This window comes from Phyllostomus discolor, chromosome 4 (genome assembly GCF_004126475.2).
Source record: "Phyllostomus discolor isolate MPI-MPIP mPhyDis1 chromosome 4, mPhyDis1.pri.v3, whole genome shotgun sequence".
Taxonomy (NCBI): domain Eukaryota; kingdom Metazoa; phylum Chordata; class Mammalia; order Chiroptera; family Phyllostomidae; genus Phyllostomus; species Phyllostomus discolor.
In genome coordinates this window covers 11311962-11325765 of record NC_040906.2, presented here as the reverse complement: position 1 = coordinate 11325765, position 13804 = coordinate 11311962, and the positions used below count along the sequence as shown (strand labels likewise).

Below are 13804 nucleotides of genomic sequence, written 5' to 3'. Positions count from 1 at the left end.
TACTTGTCTGTCTTAAGTAAGAGTTTCCTTTATAAAATATTCCCAAAAGGAAACATATAAATTAATTATAAGTTCAGACTGCAATAATTTATATTTTTTGTGCTAAAGAAAGGGAAATTGCATATTCATTAAGTGGTTTTATAAGCAAATGTTATAAACCCTAACTGGTAAAATGAATTTATCCTAAGAAGAAACCTCTTTATTTTAAATAACTTAGAAGTTTTTTTGTAAGAGTTTTATAGTTTAAAGATATTTTGAAGACCACTAGATTATATAGTCTCTAAATTTGTCAAGTTCTTAAATTATATGATTCTATGGTATGTTTAAAATCATGAAATGAGTTAGCGACTCTACAGTGAGGCTAATTCTTATCAGTGAATTTAGTCCATCTTTTAGCTAGAATAGTTTGGGTTTGTGTTTCAGTTACCTTTTGTTGTGTTGCTATTTTTTTTTTAATTCTGCCTGCTGACTGGGGGGTCCCTCTGCTAATCTTTCGGGGCTCACTCAGGTAGCTGCTTCCAGCTGGTGGAAGTTCTGAGACCGTTGCTCAGCCAAACTTCTCTTGCTACATGATCTTTATCCAGGTGTCCTTACGGCATGGTGGTCTCAAAGTGGTGTTCCAGGAGAACCAGCCTCAGTGCACAAGCCTTTATCAAACTTTTGCTTGTGTTGTATGTGATGATGATCCATTCACTAAAGCAAGTCCCATGGCCAAGTCCAGAGTCAATATGGAAGGGGATGCACAAAGGTATGCTTTGGGGGAGGTATGATTCGTTGGGTGCTATTGTTATAATAATTTATCAAAGTTTCCAATCAACAGTATTATAAAAGACTCTGTTAAACTTTACATGATTTGGAACCAGAGTTTTTAGACTACAGGCCAGAAAAGAGGTCATTATAATAATGGCTCCAATGAATAACAATGCCTTATGTTCATAGTGTGGTATGATATGCTGCCATTTTTCCCACTGAGAGGTAGATACTATGTCTGCCTTGAATCTTGACTGGCCTTGTAACGCTTTGTCCAATCACATGTGGCTGATGTGATGTTGTGGGGACTCCAGAACTTAAGCCTTAAAATCCCTTGAAGCTTCTGCTTTTGGTTCCTTGGGACTTAGCTACCATATAAAGAAAGATAGGCTAATCCACTGAATGGCAAGAGACCATGTGAAGAGAGAGGTCCCAGCATCCCAGCCATCCCCATCAGGGTCTCGGACATATGGGTGAGGCTATCACAGATGTTCGAGCTCCAGCAAAGCTGGCAGATGAACATAACCACAAGAAGAAGCCCACGTGAGAGCACCCAGCCATCCCAAAGATTTCTAATTATGATGCTGTATGGTTTGTCCCACAGTGATGGATAACTGACACAGACAGTAAACATTAACACTTACTTAGTCTCCATACTAGCCCTCTTAATTTTATTCTTAAAATCTATGTTTGATTTTACTTTTTCACAAAGAAGGTAACTAAGACCTAGAAAGGTTGAATTTCTTGTTGAAGTTCAAACAGCTAGATTAACTGAGAGGCACAGTTTTGTTGACATGGAAACACTTAGTTCTACTTTCTGTTCTACATTTGATTTAATTTTGGGAGATCAAGTTTTACTTCTTTTCCTTTTGGGCAAAGCCAGCCTAAAAGTTGATCCTTGGCAATATCTCTTTTGGCTGAATATTTTTGCATTTCTTGAAAGATTTATTTTGGGGGTGGGGCAAATTTACAGAAAAATCCCATAGCCTTCAGAAATGAAAGGGAAAGGTTAAATTCAGCCTACAGAAATAAAAGACCGGTTAGTATGGTGTGGGTAAGTTGATCTAAACAACAACAACAACAAAAAAAAGAGTTAAGAAAGGTTTGCTTTAAAAAAAACTAGCAAAAAATTTTTCAGTAACCAGGATATTCTGCCTTAGATTATTTCTACCTTATTTCTCTTCTGCGTTTTGATTTTTATAGAATGTCTGTGTATCTCTGTTATCTTTTTGAGGTTTTGCAGTTTATATGGGACAGAGATATGTCCTAAGAGTAGGCAAAGCCCATGGCAGAAATATGAATGTTTTTATTTGTAAAATGTTAATTCCTTTCCAATAATTCAGCTGTTCCAGCCATGCAAATGGCATTTTGGAGTCCCTGAATAATGTGGAAGATATGAATAAGGACAAAGGTACCCTAGGAACAGGGCCATTGTGAGATTAGTGGTATTTGTCTGTCTCTGTCTGATTTATTTCACTTCACACAATACGCTCTAGGTCCAACCATGTCGTTGCAAATAGTAAGATTTCATTCTTTTTTTTACAATACAATACAATATTCTATTGTATATATGTACCGCATCTTCTTTATCCAATTGTCTACTGATGGGCACGTGGGTTGCTTCTGTATCTTTACCATGGCAAATAATGCTGCGATGCACAGAGGGGCACATGTATCTTTTCAAATTAGTATTTTGATTCCCATCCTGTCATTAACTAGCTATGATCACCTCACAGGCTTGAAAGTTTCCTCTCATCTGTGAAATGAAAAAGTTGGTTTAATAATTTTTCAAACTCTAGCTAGCTTTTTAAAAAGCTTATTACATTTACTTTATAATAAGACATATTTTCAAAAGAAATCTCAAGAAACTTATAATAAAAATTATTATTTTTCTGCTTGTATTCTATGCGGGACAATTGAGGGGGCCACAGAAATTCTGAACATATTTTGGCTGAAAAACCTTTAAGAAATCTTCCTGCATTGCTCCTACCCCCACATAGGATTTTGCCCTCTTTTTTTTTTTAAAGATTTTATTTATTCATTTTAGAGAGGGAAGGGAGGGAGAGAGAGAGAGAGAGAGAGAGAGAGGGAGAGAGAGAGAGAGAAACATCAATGTGCGGTTGCTGGGGGTTATGGCCTGCAACCCAGGAATGTACCCTGGCTGGGAATCGAACCTGGGACACTTTGGTTCCCAGCCCACGCTCAATCCACTGAGCTACACCAGCCAGGGGGATTTTGCCCTCTTTTTAAAAAATTTCATTGCTTTTATTACCTAAGTAGCATGTTTGACTTGAGTACAGTTAGAAGAGTCAGATCATTTGGAAGAGTCAGCTGGAAGTCGGGCACCCAGAAATCACCACCGTCAATAGCAGGGTGCCTTACCATCATCCACATCCCCCAAAATCTCATCAGAGCATTCATAATGCTCCGAATCTGCTTCCTGTTATTAAATAACACGCCCTAAACGTTTTCCACCCAGTGAACATGTATCTTCATAGCAGTTTTCGGGGGAACACATGGTCCATGTCATTTGTTGCCTTCAAGTGAGCATTTTCATGGCTTTCCACTTTTCACCATTTCCATTTTTTACTGTTATAAATTACACTAGGATGCACAACTTGTATGTGCACCTTTGTGCATTTGTCTGGTTAATGCCTTAGGATATATTTCAAAAAGTATAATTTCTAACTTAAGTTAAAAGTATGCATTTTTGGTTTTGTAGGCCCATATTGCTTGCCATGAAGATGACATCAGTTTACACACACTTTCTTCCATCATGATCCTTAGCGTTCTTTTAAATCTTTGCTGGCAGAATAAGTAATGGTGTCTCCATATTCTTTTACTATGTGTTTCTTACTCAGTGTCAGTGATGTAGAATATGTTTTCATTTATTTATCGGTTGCTTGCATTTCTTTTCTTGCGATTTCCCCCATTTAATAACTTCACAGTTCTAGGGGAGAAGTCAGACTACTTTTGGCTATGTGATTCAGTCTGGAGTTTCCCCCCAATATTTCATCTTTTAAATCTAAATCCTTATTTAAATTATTCTTCTTGTTTGAATCTTAAAAAAAGACTAGTAACCTAATGTTCACCAAAACCAGTTCTTTCATATGCTGCTTACTTTTCCCCACCTACTTTAAAAATCTCCTTCAGTGTTCCAGTAAAGTGCAAAGCAGCACTATTTTTCAAAATGAGTGAGGACAATAATCATGTTTTGAGGTTTGGCGTGGGGAAGAGCTATGGCAAGAGAGGAAATACTCCCAAAGAAATTGAGGGGGAATGGAATTCAAGCATTTCTTTACACTAGTATTTTTCAGAGTGTTTACTATATGAAAACTGTTTGCTCCAGAAACTCTTCAAGAAGCAGAAAATACTATGCCAAGGTTTCCAGACTTACTGTTGTCACAGGGTCACTCACGCGCCACACGGCATTCACACTCCGTGCAGGTGAATGGTGGCAAAGACTTAGGCTGGGCCTGTGCCGACCTTCCATGCGTTGTTTAAAAAATCAGCTAGCTCCAAGTGCGTGCCTCACTAATGGTACGTCAGGAACACCGTTACCCTCTGTGAGGTATGAAATGATGGTGATAATCACTGTTGCTAAAAATATACCTCTGCAAGATTTATGCTCGCCGAGTAAAAGACGCTACCTTGAAATGTTCACTTCTCACAGCAGAAGGCCTAGAAATGGACAGCCAAAGCTGGAAGTTTGGAGCATCTTCTGTGCCTCAGTTTCCTTATCTGTATGATAAGGAAAGTTATGGGTAAGTGAACTGTCTTGTCCTGGGCCAGTTAGGAGCTCTGGGAGAAACCGTGTATCTAAACGCTTCAGGCTCTGCCTTACAGCCATTACCCGTGGCTGCTGTGGGCCCGGCTCTAACACCCAGCCAGCCCTGGAGGTGCTGCCTTGCTCAGATCACACCCTGTGTCGTCGGAGCGTTAGACTGTGCTGTTCCTCAGCGTTGATGCACTTACGAGGCGTGTTCTTACCAGGTGACAGTGCTTATATTACCATAGTCATTTGTTGTGGTTTCAAGTTGACTCCTCACAGTGATGACGAAGCTGATTATGACTCCGAAACCCCAGGAGAGTCCATATTGCTGGGAGGTTCCGATTTCTGTTCACACCACGTGGCACACACCTACTGAGAAATGGGAAGTGTTGCAGCTTCTCTTGCTTTTGCAAAGTACGTTTTCGGTGAAAAGATACTTCACAGTCCAAAGCCTCCTTTACTCCTGACCAGCTGTAAACTTCATTAGTCCCTTCTAGACTCACATCTGCTGGGTTAGGGGAGGAGAGCGCTGCTTGGAGAACTTTCCCACTCAGATGAAATACGAGATGGGCGTGGGCTATGAAAAGAGAACACAGAGACTGAGTTTCTTGTCTGGAAGCAAAGTTCTTGGAACAAGTGAGTCAGGCGGCAGCAGTCTGTACTTCATCACGAAGAACAGAGAGCACACTGCACTCAGCAATCAGCGTCTGGGGCTCGCAGAAAACCCTTCAATAAAGAGGAAGGTGATAAGCCGTGGAGGCCCCTACTTGCTGTGGAAATTTCAGAGGCTTCATTGCAGCTGCTTCCCACTGATAAGCTACTTCGTGTTTCCCAATTTCCTGCAGGGATGAAAACATTCTCGTGTGTCAGTAAACAGTCAATAAAATTAAGGCTCTGACTAAAGCCCACAGAGGTGGGGTCTGCAATTCAACCGTCTGCCTCCTCGGCTGGTGTCCAGCCCACCCCTCCCTTCTCACTTTTATCCCTCGCCACTACCCTACAAGGATGTCCTGGAGTCAGTTTGTTCTCTCTAATATTCTGTGAACATGACTTGTTCTTTTCTGCCTGTTCCCTTTTCACACTGTTCCTCCTGCCTGGAGCATCATCGATGATTTCCCCTTAAGGGTGCAGATACAGCTCGTGCTATGTGACACGTTCTGGGAATTGGCACTTTTTCCAGGTGGTGGGCATACCCATGTGAATAAGACGTTATCCTCCCTCAAGGTGTTCACACTTTAGTGAAATCCAAAATCCTTGCATTCCCTTCTGTCCCTTGTCATCTTTGTGTTTGCTGAATTTCCATAGTACTTCTTCAAATTCTGCAGTTTCTAGCTACTAACTATTATTTTCTTAGAAGAGTTTCCCAAACTCTTTTGGCTGCTTCCTTCATGAACTTCAACAAATATATTCCTTAATGTATACATATTTGCTTAACATTTCTTATAGGTTTAATCTTTTTAAAATTAATTAAATTTAAAATAAAACGTTTTATCACTCTTTCAAATAGCAAACCAGCATTACTTGCCTGAAATATACAACTATGAGGGGTATAATAAAACCAAAACATTATCGTTAAATTCTATGGAAGTAAAAGAATGTTTACAGTGGCTTGTTCTTAAAGCAAGAACTAGAAACAACCCAAATATCCATAATAACATAATATATAAATAAATTATGGTGCCTTCCCAGACATAATGATGAAGGAATAAGCTAGAGGGTATACTAAACGATTCCATCTCTATGAAAATCGGGAATGGGCATTGAAACCCACAGCTTGCCTTGTCATCAGAGAACAGGAAGGGAAGAACAGCACAATGTTAAGGATTCTTGATGACGTCACATCCCCTACTGGAATGCAAGTGCCCTAAAGCAGGAGTGCTCCCTGCCTCGGTCAATGCTGCACCCCCGTGAGCAGCAGCCTGGAGTGGCACCCTGCGCATGACACAGTGCAGCAAACATTCGAATAAACGAATGGGTTTCTTTGGTCCAGATGTCTGCAAAAATCCTCACGTTTGGATCTATTTCAGCTGGAAAAGGACTGTGAGACCTTATTTTACACTTGCAGGGGTCTGAACTAAAGGGCCTTCCTGCCAAGGCCTTTGGTTTTCTGGGCATCTGCAACTCCGTGCAGCCCCCTGACTTCCTGCATCATTAGATTTGCCACCCCAAACTCCTTTCCCTGAGTTGTCACTTGGGGCAGGTGGCTGGTTGGGCTTTTATCACCAGCATTTTCTTCATCTTGAATATACAAAGCTCCTATACTGAGACATGTCCAAGTTTTGCTGAAGTTCTAGCTTTTTGTAAGTGAGTATTCTCCTGAGAAAAAGCCATCCTTGGGCAGAAAGACGCACCTCCAGGTTGGAAGACATATGGTATTCTTTCAACTATTCTATAGGAAGATAAACCCCTTAATATGCATAAATAAGTTTTGTAGTGCTTCCCTTTTTTAAAAAAAATTTTCTAGCATCAGAAGCTCAAGGCAAGTGAACACATACCAAAATCAAAATGATTAGTTTAAAAAAATCCTACTCCGATTAAGGCTATTATGTGGAAATTACGGCGGTTATTCAATGACTCACTCTGAATAGTGGCATCATGAATCACATTTTACTTCTTACTAGGAAATAATAACATAATTGCAAAAAGTGACATGAAATTCCCTAGACTATGAAGGTAATTGCTAAAGTAACAGAAAGAAAATTTAAAAATTAGTTATGAGTGTCTCCTGGTTCACAAACCTTCTAGAAGCCCCTCTGTGGATGCTTGGTTAGAAATCAGGCCCAAGCTTGTGTCTTGGCCTGAAGGTGACTGGTCTTAGTAGGGGTCTCAGACTCTCAAAGGTTCAGAAAACTGTTCTCCCAATCCACCCAGAAGTAATGGGGTTTTTGGAAGTTGGTTTGCAACGTTGAAGAAAGGGAGTCACCGATTGAGAAACAGCTGATTTCACTGCCAGTTTTAAAGATTTCCAAGTAATGTCAGTTAAGTCTCTGGCCTCTTTTTTTCTTTCCTTCCTTAGCTCTTCCCTGTATCCCATGGGATCTGAAGACAGCATTTAGATATTTCATATCCTGTCCATGAAATGTACCTAGAAGCCAAATCTACCTACATGTGAGAGAGGGAGAACTTCAAGAAATTTCCAGATTAAGATTCTATTCACTGAAATGCCAGGTAAAATGTGATATTGCTCTGATGTTTTTTTTGTTTTGTTTTGTTTTTTGTCTCTGCAAACTCCATCCCTTCTGTCCCCAAGCCTTGCTCTTGTAACCTGTCCTGAAGGTGTGGCTTGATCTTGCTGTCTCTGTCAAACTGTTTTCCAAGGTACCTTAAATTCCCTATTTCCTTGTTACTAAAATGTTCACTAATTGCAAGATATTTCACAGATTTTTATAGTAGAAGTTGGTGGGTTGCTACTATTAAATGTGTATATTGACAAGGACTGTAATTACATTCAGATTTAAGAAAAAGGAAAATATAAAAAGTATCTTAGAATAGATAAGATATCCTGGCTGGTGTAGCTCAGTAGATTGAGCGCGGGCTGTGAACCAAAGTGTCGCAGGTTCAATTCCCAGTCAGGGTACATGCCTGGGTTGCAGGCCATGACCCCCAGCAACCACACATTGATGTTTCTCTCTTTCTCTCTCTCTCTCTATCTCCCTCCCTTCCCTCTCTAAAAATAAATAAATAAAATCTTTAAAAAAATAGATAAGATATGTTACTGCCCTTGCTAGGGAAATTGCCTTCTAATGCAGGAATTTCAGCTTTGGTGAGTATGGGAGAAGGAAAGATAGGAATTGCCATGTGGGATGGGGAACCTTCTTTCTGCCCCTCCTATCATCTGCCCCTTCCCACCTTCATTTATTGTAAGTCTGATCTGGGTGCATGACCCTTTTATTATCTTATGAAATAAGTCAGTTGTCAAACTCTTAAAACCTCTTGGAGCAAAAGCACTTAAAGGAAAGTGACAAAGCCAGATTTAAACCACAGTCTTTTATTTTTTAATTTCAGCAAAAATATATCCTGTTAAATTTCATTTCTTTTCTTTTCCCAAAATAAGTCTCTGAAAAAGCATTATATGGTAATTGGAATACTTATAAAGGCAACTGGTTTCAATAGATTGAGAGGAAAGGTTATGGAAGGATATAATTGAAGAATTCTTTGAACTAATTAGCTTTTATCAAGTTATCTACCCTTGGTTTTTACATAGTACAATAAATGGGTGATTTGATAAAAGTAATGTCAGGGCAAAAGCAAACTCTAAAATTTAGAAACAAATATAAATTCAGTAGATTCTTTGTGAAGGATGTCAGCCACAAACATATATTGTCAAATAAGAATTAAGTCAGGCAATGCAGAACGGTGCTTCGTGTCCGTGACGGAGGCGAGTGCAGAGTGAATGTGTCCAATGGATGTTACTATATCAAAGTCAGAAGTTGTTCTCACGTGATCACGTCCAGAGAAAGCCAGGAAGGAGTTATCCTGCCAGCTGTTTAGCCTAGAAGACACTGACATTTCACTGCTTTGACCAGACAACATAGATGGATTAAAAAGAAATGTCATTAAAAATATTACATGAATGTTAAAATTCAAAGATAAGAGTAGTGCAGGTCTCCCCTCTAGATAATGAACTAAAAGAAGGAAACTTTACAGAATGTCTTTACTTCTCTAACATTTCACACCCGAGAATTAGAGAGAAATGTTGGTAGATTCGAGTCTTTTGATTTGCAAAGTGATGTCCTTTCCAGTCTGGAACAAATTATTTATGAAAAGGTCTCTTCTGGTGATTGCAGAATGTGTGCTTTTGAAAAGAATGCACTGCTCTGGGGATGGTGCAGTGTAGCTCTCACGAGAGCTCTTACCAGATCCCTTGCAGGCAGGAAGTTGATCTGATGGAAGAACCACAAGGAAGAGCTATGGGGAAGTGGGGAGAGCTACTGAGTCAGGGTGGGCAAGGATACTGGGCTTCAGAGACAGGAACCAGGCACCCTAGTGGGGAGAGAGGTAACAGAAGGGAATGTGGGAGGAAGCTGATGGCCACTATTTTGCCCAACCAGTCCTGCTCATACTTTCCAAACATAGTATATGCATGTCATCAAATATGACAAACATCACCATTCTACAATTACTCTTTGATACTCGCAATGTGTAACCTTGGAGGTGGCATATTTAGCTTGCAGATTTTAAATTCTTCCCCCAACATAATCCTGTGCTGGTATGGTTCCGAGCCTGGCCTTAGAAAGCAGTCTGCCGTGTTGACTGGGTTATCGTCCATCTGCAAGACAACCCCGCACTGCCTGCTAATGACAATTTGTTCCCCGATGCCTGCAGTGTGATCATTCCTTTTAGCTATGCTTCATTTCAGCTTCATGGGTGTACTAACCATCCCTCAAAATATGCATTAAAACTCCACTTGAAATTAGAAAAGGAGAAACAGAATTCTCATTAAGTTTACAGCGGCTTTAGGGTACAGAATTTGATTTCCCAGCCCGGGGGCTCACTCTCAGAAATGTTAGCTGTAACATTGTCACTCCAATTTTAAAGACAGAGAAAATGCCCAACTGATCAGCCTGTAAACACGGGACCAGTGGTTGTCAAAGGGGGAAGAGGGGCTGTTTTGCTTCTGGGAGACAGTTAGCACTTATAAAAACATTTTTGATGATCACAACTTTGGGCGAGGGTTACTGGCATCTTGTGGGTAGAGGCTAAGGATGCTGCTAAGCATCCTGCAATATTAGCACAGACCTCCCACAACAGAGAACTATCTGGTCCGGAAGGTTGTTGTTGCCAAGGATGGGTAATCTTGCAGAAGAACCTTTATTTGAATACAATTTCTCTGACTTTGGAGCTTTGCCTTCCCATTAAAGAGTGCTAGAGAGATGGTTCCTCCCAGTGTATCTTCTATGTCCAAGGGAAAAGTGGAAAAGGGGCGAGCAGAACTTAATGCTCCAGAAAAGAAAAAGAGGAAAAAATAATCGTTGACAGCTTCCTTTGCTAGGCACTGTTCTAAGTAATTTACATGATTTAATCTCTTTAACTTCAAGCACAATTCTAGGGCATATTTTCCACACTTCATATAAGATCAAAATAAAGGCACAATAAGCTTATGTCGAGGTCTTGGTGCTACTACAGATCCCGGGCTTAGACTCACCCAGGTCTGCTGATCCACAGAGGAAGGCAGAAAAGGTGGCAGAGCCTGTGGGGACAGGTTATGTCCACATTCAGGTGCAGACAGCAGGGCAAACCACACCAAGAGAGATTTCTCATGGGCACATTCTTGCTCCTTAGCCCAAGGATGTCACCCATCACTATCTTAGCATCTGGGTTGTTAGGACTTTCAAATGTTCCTCCCTCAGCATTATTACAGCATTTCACTGAAACTAGGACACCATTGGTTGTAAGATGCACTATCCCTTTCATGTACCACCGAGCAAGAAAAAAAAAACCACTTTAGTTTTGGAAGACACCATCAGTGCTAAGGGATATATTTTTATGAAAGACACAAGCATGATTTTAATATTCGTATCTAACAATTCAGTGCAATATGGTGCATGTCAACTCTGCGTGACACCAGACTGTGGACAGAATACAGCAGAGCCTAAGAGCTCTCCTGTCCTCAGGAAATACAACAAAAGCCTCTTTAAGTTCTTAAATGTTTAGATATCATTTCTCAGTCTGGAGTGCAGGTTTAATGAGCGATGTAGAAAGTCAAGGATCGTTTCAGTTCTCGACTCAGTAGGTCATGTGAGCTACAGACTATGGGAAGGGGAAGTCCTTTTCTGCTAAAAGAAACTACGTAATTTAGGTTCAAGAGGTATGATTGATCAAATTCCAGTGTTTACGATTATGCAAAGACATGAGAGCAGTTGACTTTGTTTTTTCCTTCACTGCCAAGTTCAAGACCGGCGTCTGACACAGAGCAAGCTCTCGGAAATGTGAGTTGAATGAATGGGAGAATGATTATTGTGGAACTCTTCTTCTTTCCCTTCCTTTTGATGATTTCTTTTTTCACATAAGAATACTTCTAAATTCATTGCTTACTTTCACTTCCCGTGCTCACAAAGGAACAACCCGGGTTCAGCTCAGGAACTGCAGGTCCGTGGAAAACGAAGCTGAATAGCAAGCTGGAAGGAATCTGGACATTTCGGAGTGAGGACTTGGCTTTCCATTAATCTTCCAGACAAGAGTCAGGTTCACGACTTAGAAATGAAAGAACTTGTGCAGCAGGTGACATCATGTTGCGGTAATGCCTTGTTTATCGGGGACAGACGTCATCATCTTGCCTCTTGCGTTGCCACCACTCTGCTTGGGAATTTAAACAAAATTCTAGCTTGTTAAAAGTGACCAGATTTCTCTGAAATAAAGATTTTCTAAGAGGCATTGTTGTACTTTTTGACTTTGTAATTCTTCTTCTTAAGACATTTTCTTGAGGAAATGATCGTGTATTCAGTAGATGTCTATACAGCAGAGAGAAAAGTTATCAGGTTAGATGCTGGGAGAGAGGTTGTATTTTTTTAAGATTTTATTTATTTATTTTCAGAGAGGGAAGGGAGGGAGAAAGAGAGAGAGAGAGAAACATTAATGTGCGGTTGCTGGGGGTCATGGCCTGCAACCCAGGCATGTACCCTGACTGGGAATCGAACCTGCGACACTTTGGTTCGCAGCCTGTGCTCAATCCACTGAGCTACGCCAGCCAGGGCTGAGAGGTTGTATTTTTAAAGTTAGTTGGTGCTACAGACTGAATGTTTTTGTCCCCCCAGACGTCACGTATTGAAGTCTGATCTACAGTGTGATGGTATTTGGAGGCAGGCCTTTTGGAGGGTGATTCAGTTATGAGGGCAAAGCCATCATGAATGGGATTAGTGCCCAAGGAAGAGACCACGTGAAGATGTGGATGCGGGGAGAGGATGACCACCTGTGAACCAGGAAGAAGGCTCTCGCCAGGCACCAGATCTGTCAACACCTTGATCTTGGACTTCCCAGAACTCCAGAACTGTGAGAAATCAGTGTCTATTGATTCAGTCACCAAATCTGTGATCATTTCATTTCAGCAGTTCCAACCAAAGCGGTTGGCCAATTTTAATATAGACAGAAATGATCCAGTAGAGAGGCCACCATTGGTGATCCGGCAGAGAGAGAGGCAGTAATTGTGGGAGTCTTTGAAAATGTGGAGAAAGGTGGGACCCACAGTATTACTGGAGGCGTGGCTCTGTGTTGAGACCAGTGATATTTTATCTAAGGTAGCAGAAAAAAAAATGACAAGAAAAGATGCAAGATGAAGAATTACACTGGTGAAAGCATTGCCTTTTTCTTTAAATTAATAAAGTATGAGGCATTTGTTTCCATTATGTGACAAAAAAAATAGAATTAATCTGAAATAGTTGCTCCACGAAACTAAGTGAGAAAGCACGGGTTGTGCTGGAAAATTCACCAGGCCTGGGAACCTTTAACTAGTCCTAATTTTGAACTTTGATTTATAGGGCACTTTTTAAATTAAAAAAATCTTTATTTTCTCCTGCTTAAAGGATTGCTAAAGATTTCTTTTATCGAAACGTGTAGTTTAATCTTTGTAACATTATTTTCCAAAGGCAGTCTAAAAGTCTTTTTTTCCCCATAGATGGAAACTTTTATGAAACCCTATTTATCTTGAAAAAGTCTCCTTTCATGATAATACAGAACAGAAAAAGAAAAAAACCACGCCAGTGTTCACTCAAGAAAAATGATCCACTTGTTTAAACCTTTATGCGGCATCAATCAAATAAGATTTTTTAAAATGTAGCTAGGTCAAGCTTAACATGCTTTAAACTGTATTATAGAAAAAGATAAAATAAATTTTCTGTATGTATTTCAACAGCCAATACACAATGTTATTTTTTAAAATGCTGCATCAGATAAGATATATATTGCTATAAGCAATACAAAAAGGCTAAAATGTAGCATTTGTTAAAAAGATTTTATTTATTTATTTTTAGAGAGAGAGAGTAAGGGAGGGAAAAAGAGAGGGAGAGAAACATCAATGTGTAGTTGCTTCTCACACGACCCCCTGGGGACCTGGCCTGCACCCCAGGCATATGCCCTGACTGGGAATCGAACTGGTGATCGCTTGATTTGCAGCCCACGCTCAGTCCACTGAGCCACACAAGCCAGGAAAATATAGTATTTTTATAAATTTAACTTAACATAGTCAGTTGCAACTGTGTAGTACCCGAACATTGGAAGAGTGAGATAAAACAACCTCACCAACTTTAAATGTGAATATCACACTTTTTCCTTAAAACTTTGGCAATC

At 40.2% G+C, this 13804-nt stretch overlaps 1 long non-coding RNA gene across 1 annotated transcript; it reads left to right on the top strand.

Moving 5' to 3' along the window:
* The first annotated feature begins 235 nt into the window (after window positions 1-235).
* On the top strand, window positions 236-11894 carry LOC118499986. The gene is made up of 3 exons (XR_004902505.1): window positions 236-748; window positions 7568-7690; window positions 11534-11894. It is a non-coding gene; the product is annotated as an uncharacterized LOC118499986 (long non-coding RNA).
* The last annotated feature ends 1910 nt before the right edge of the window (window positions 11895-13804 follow it).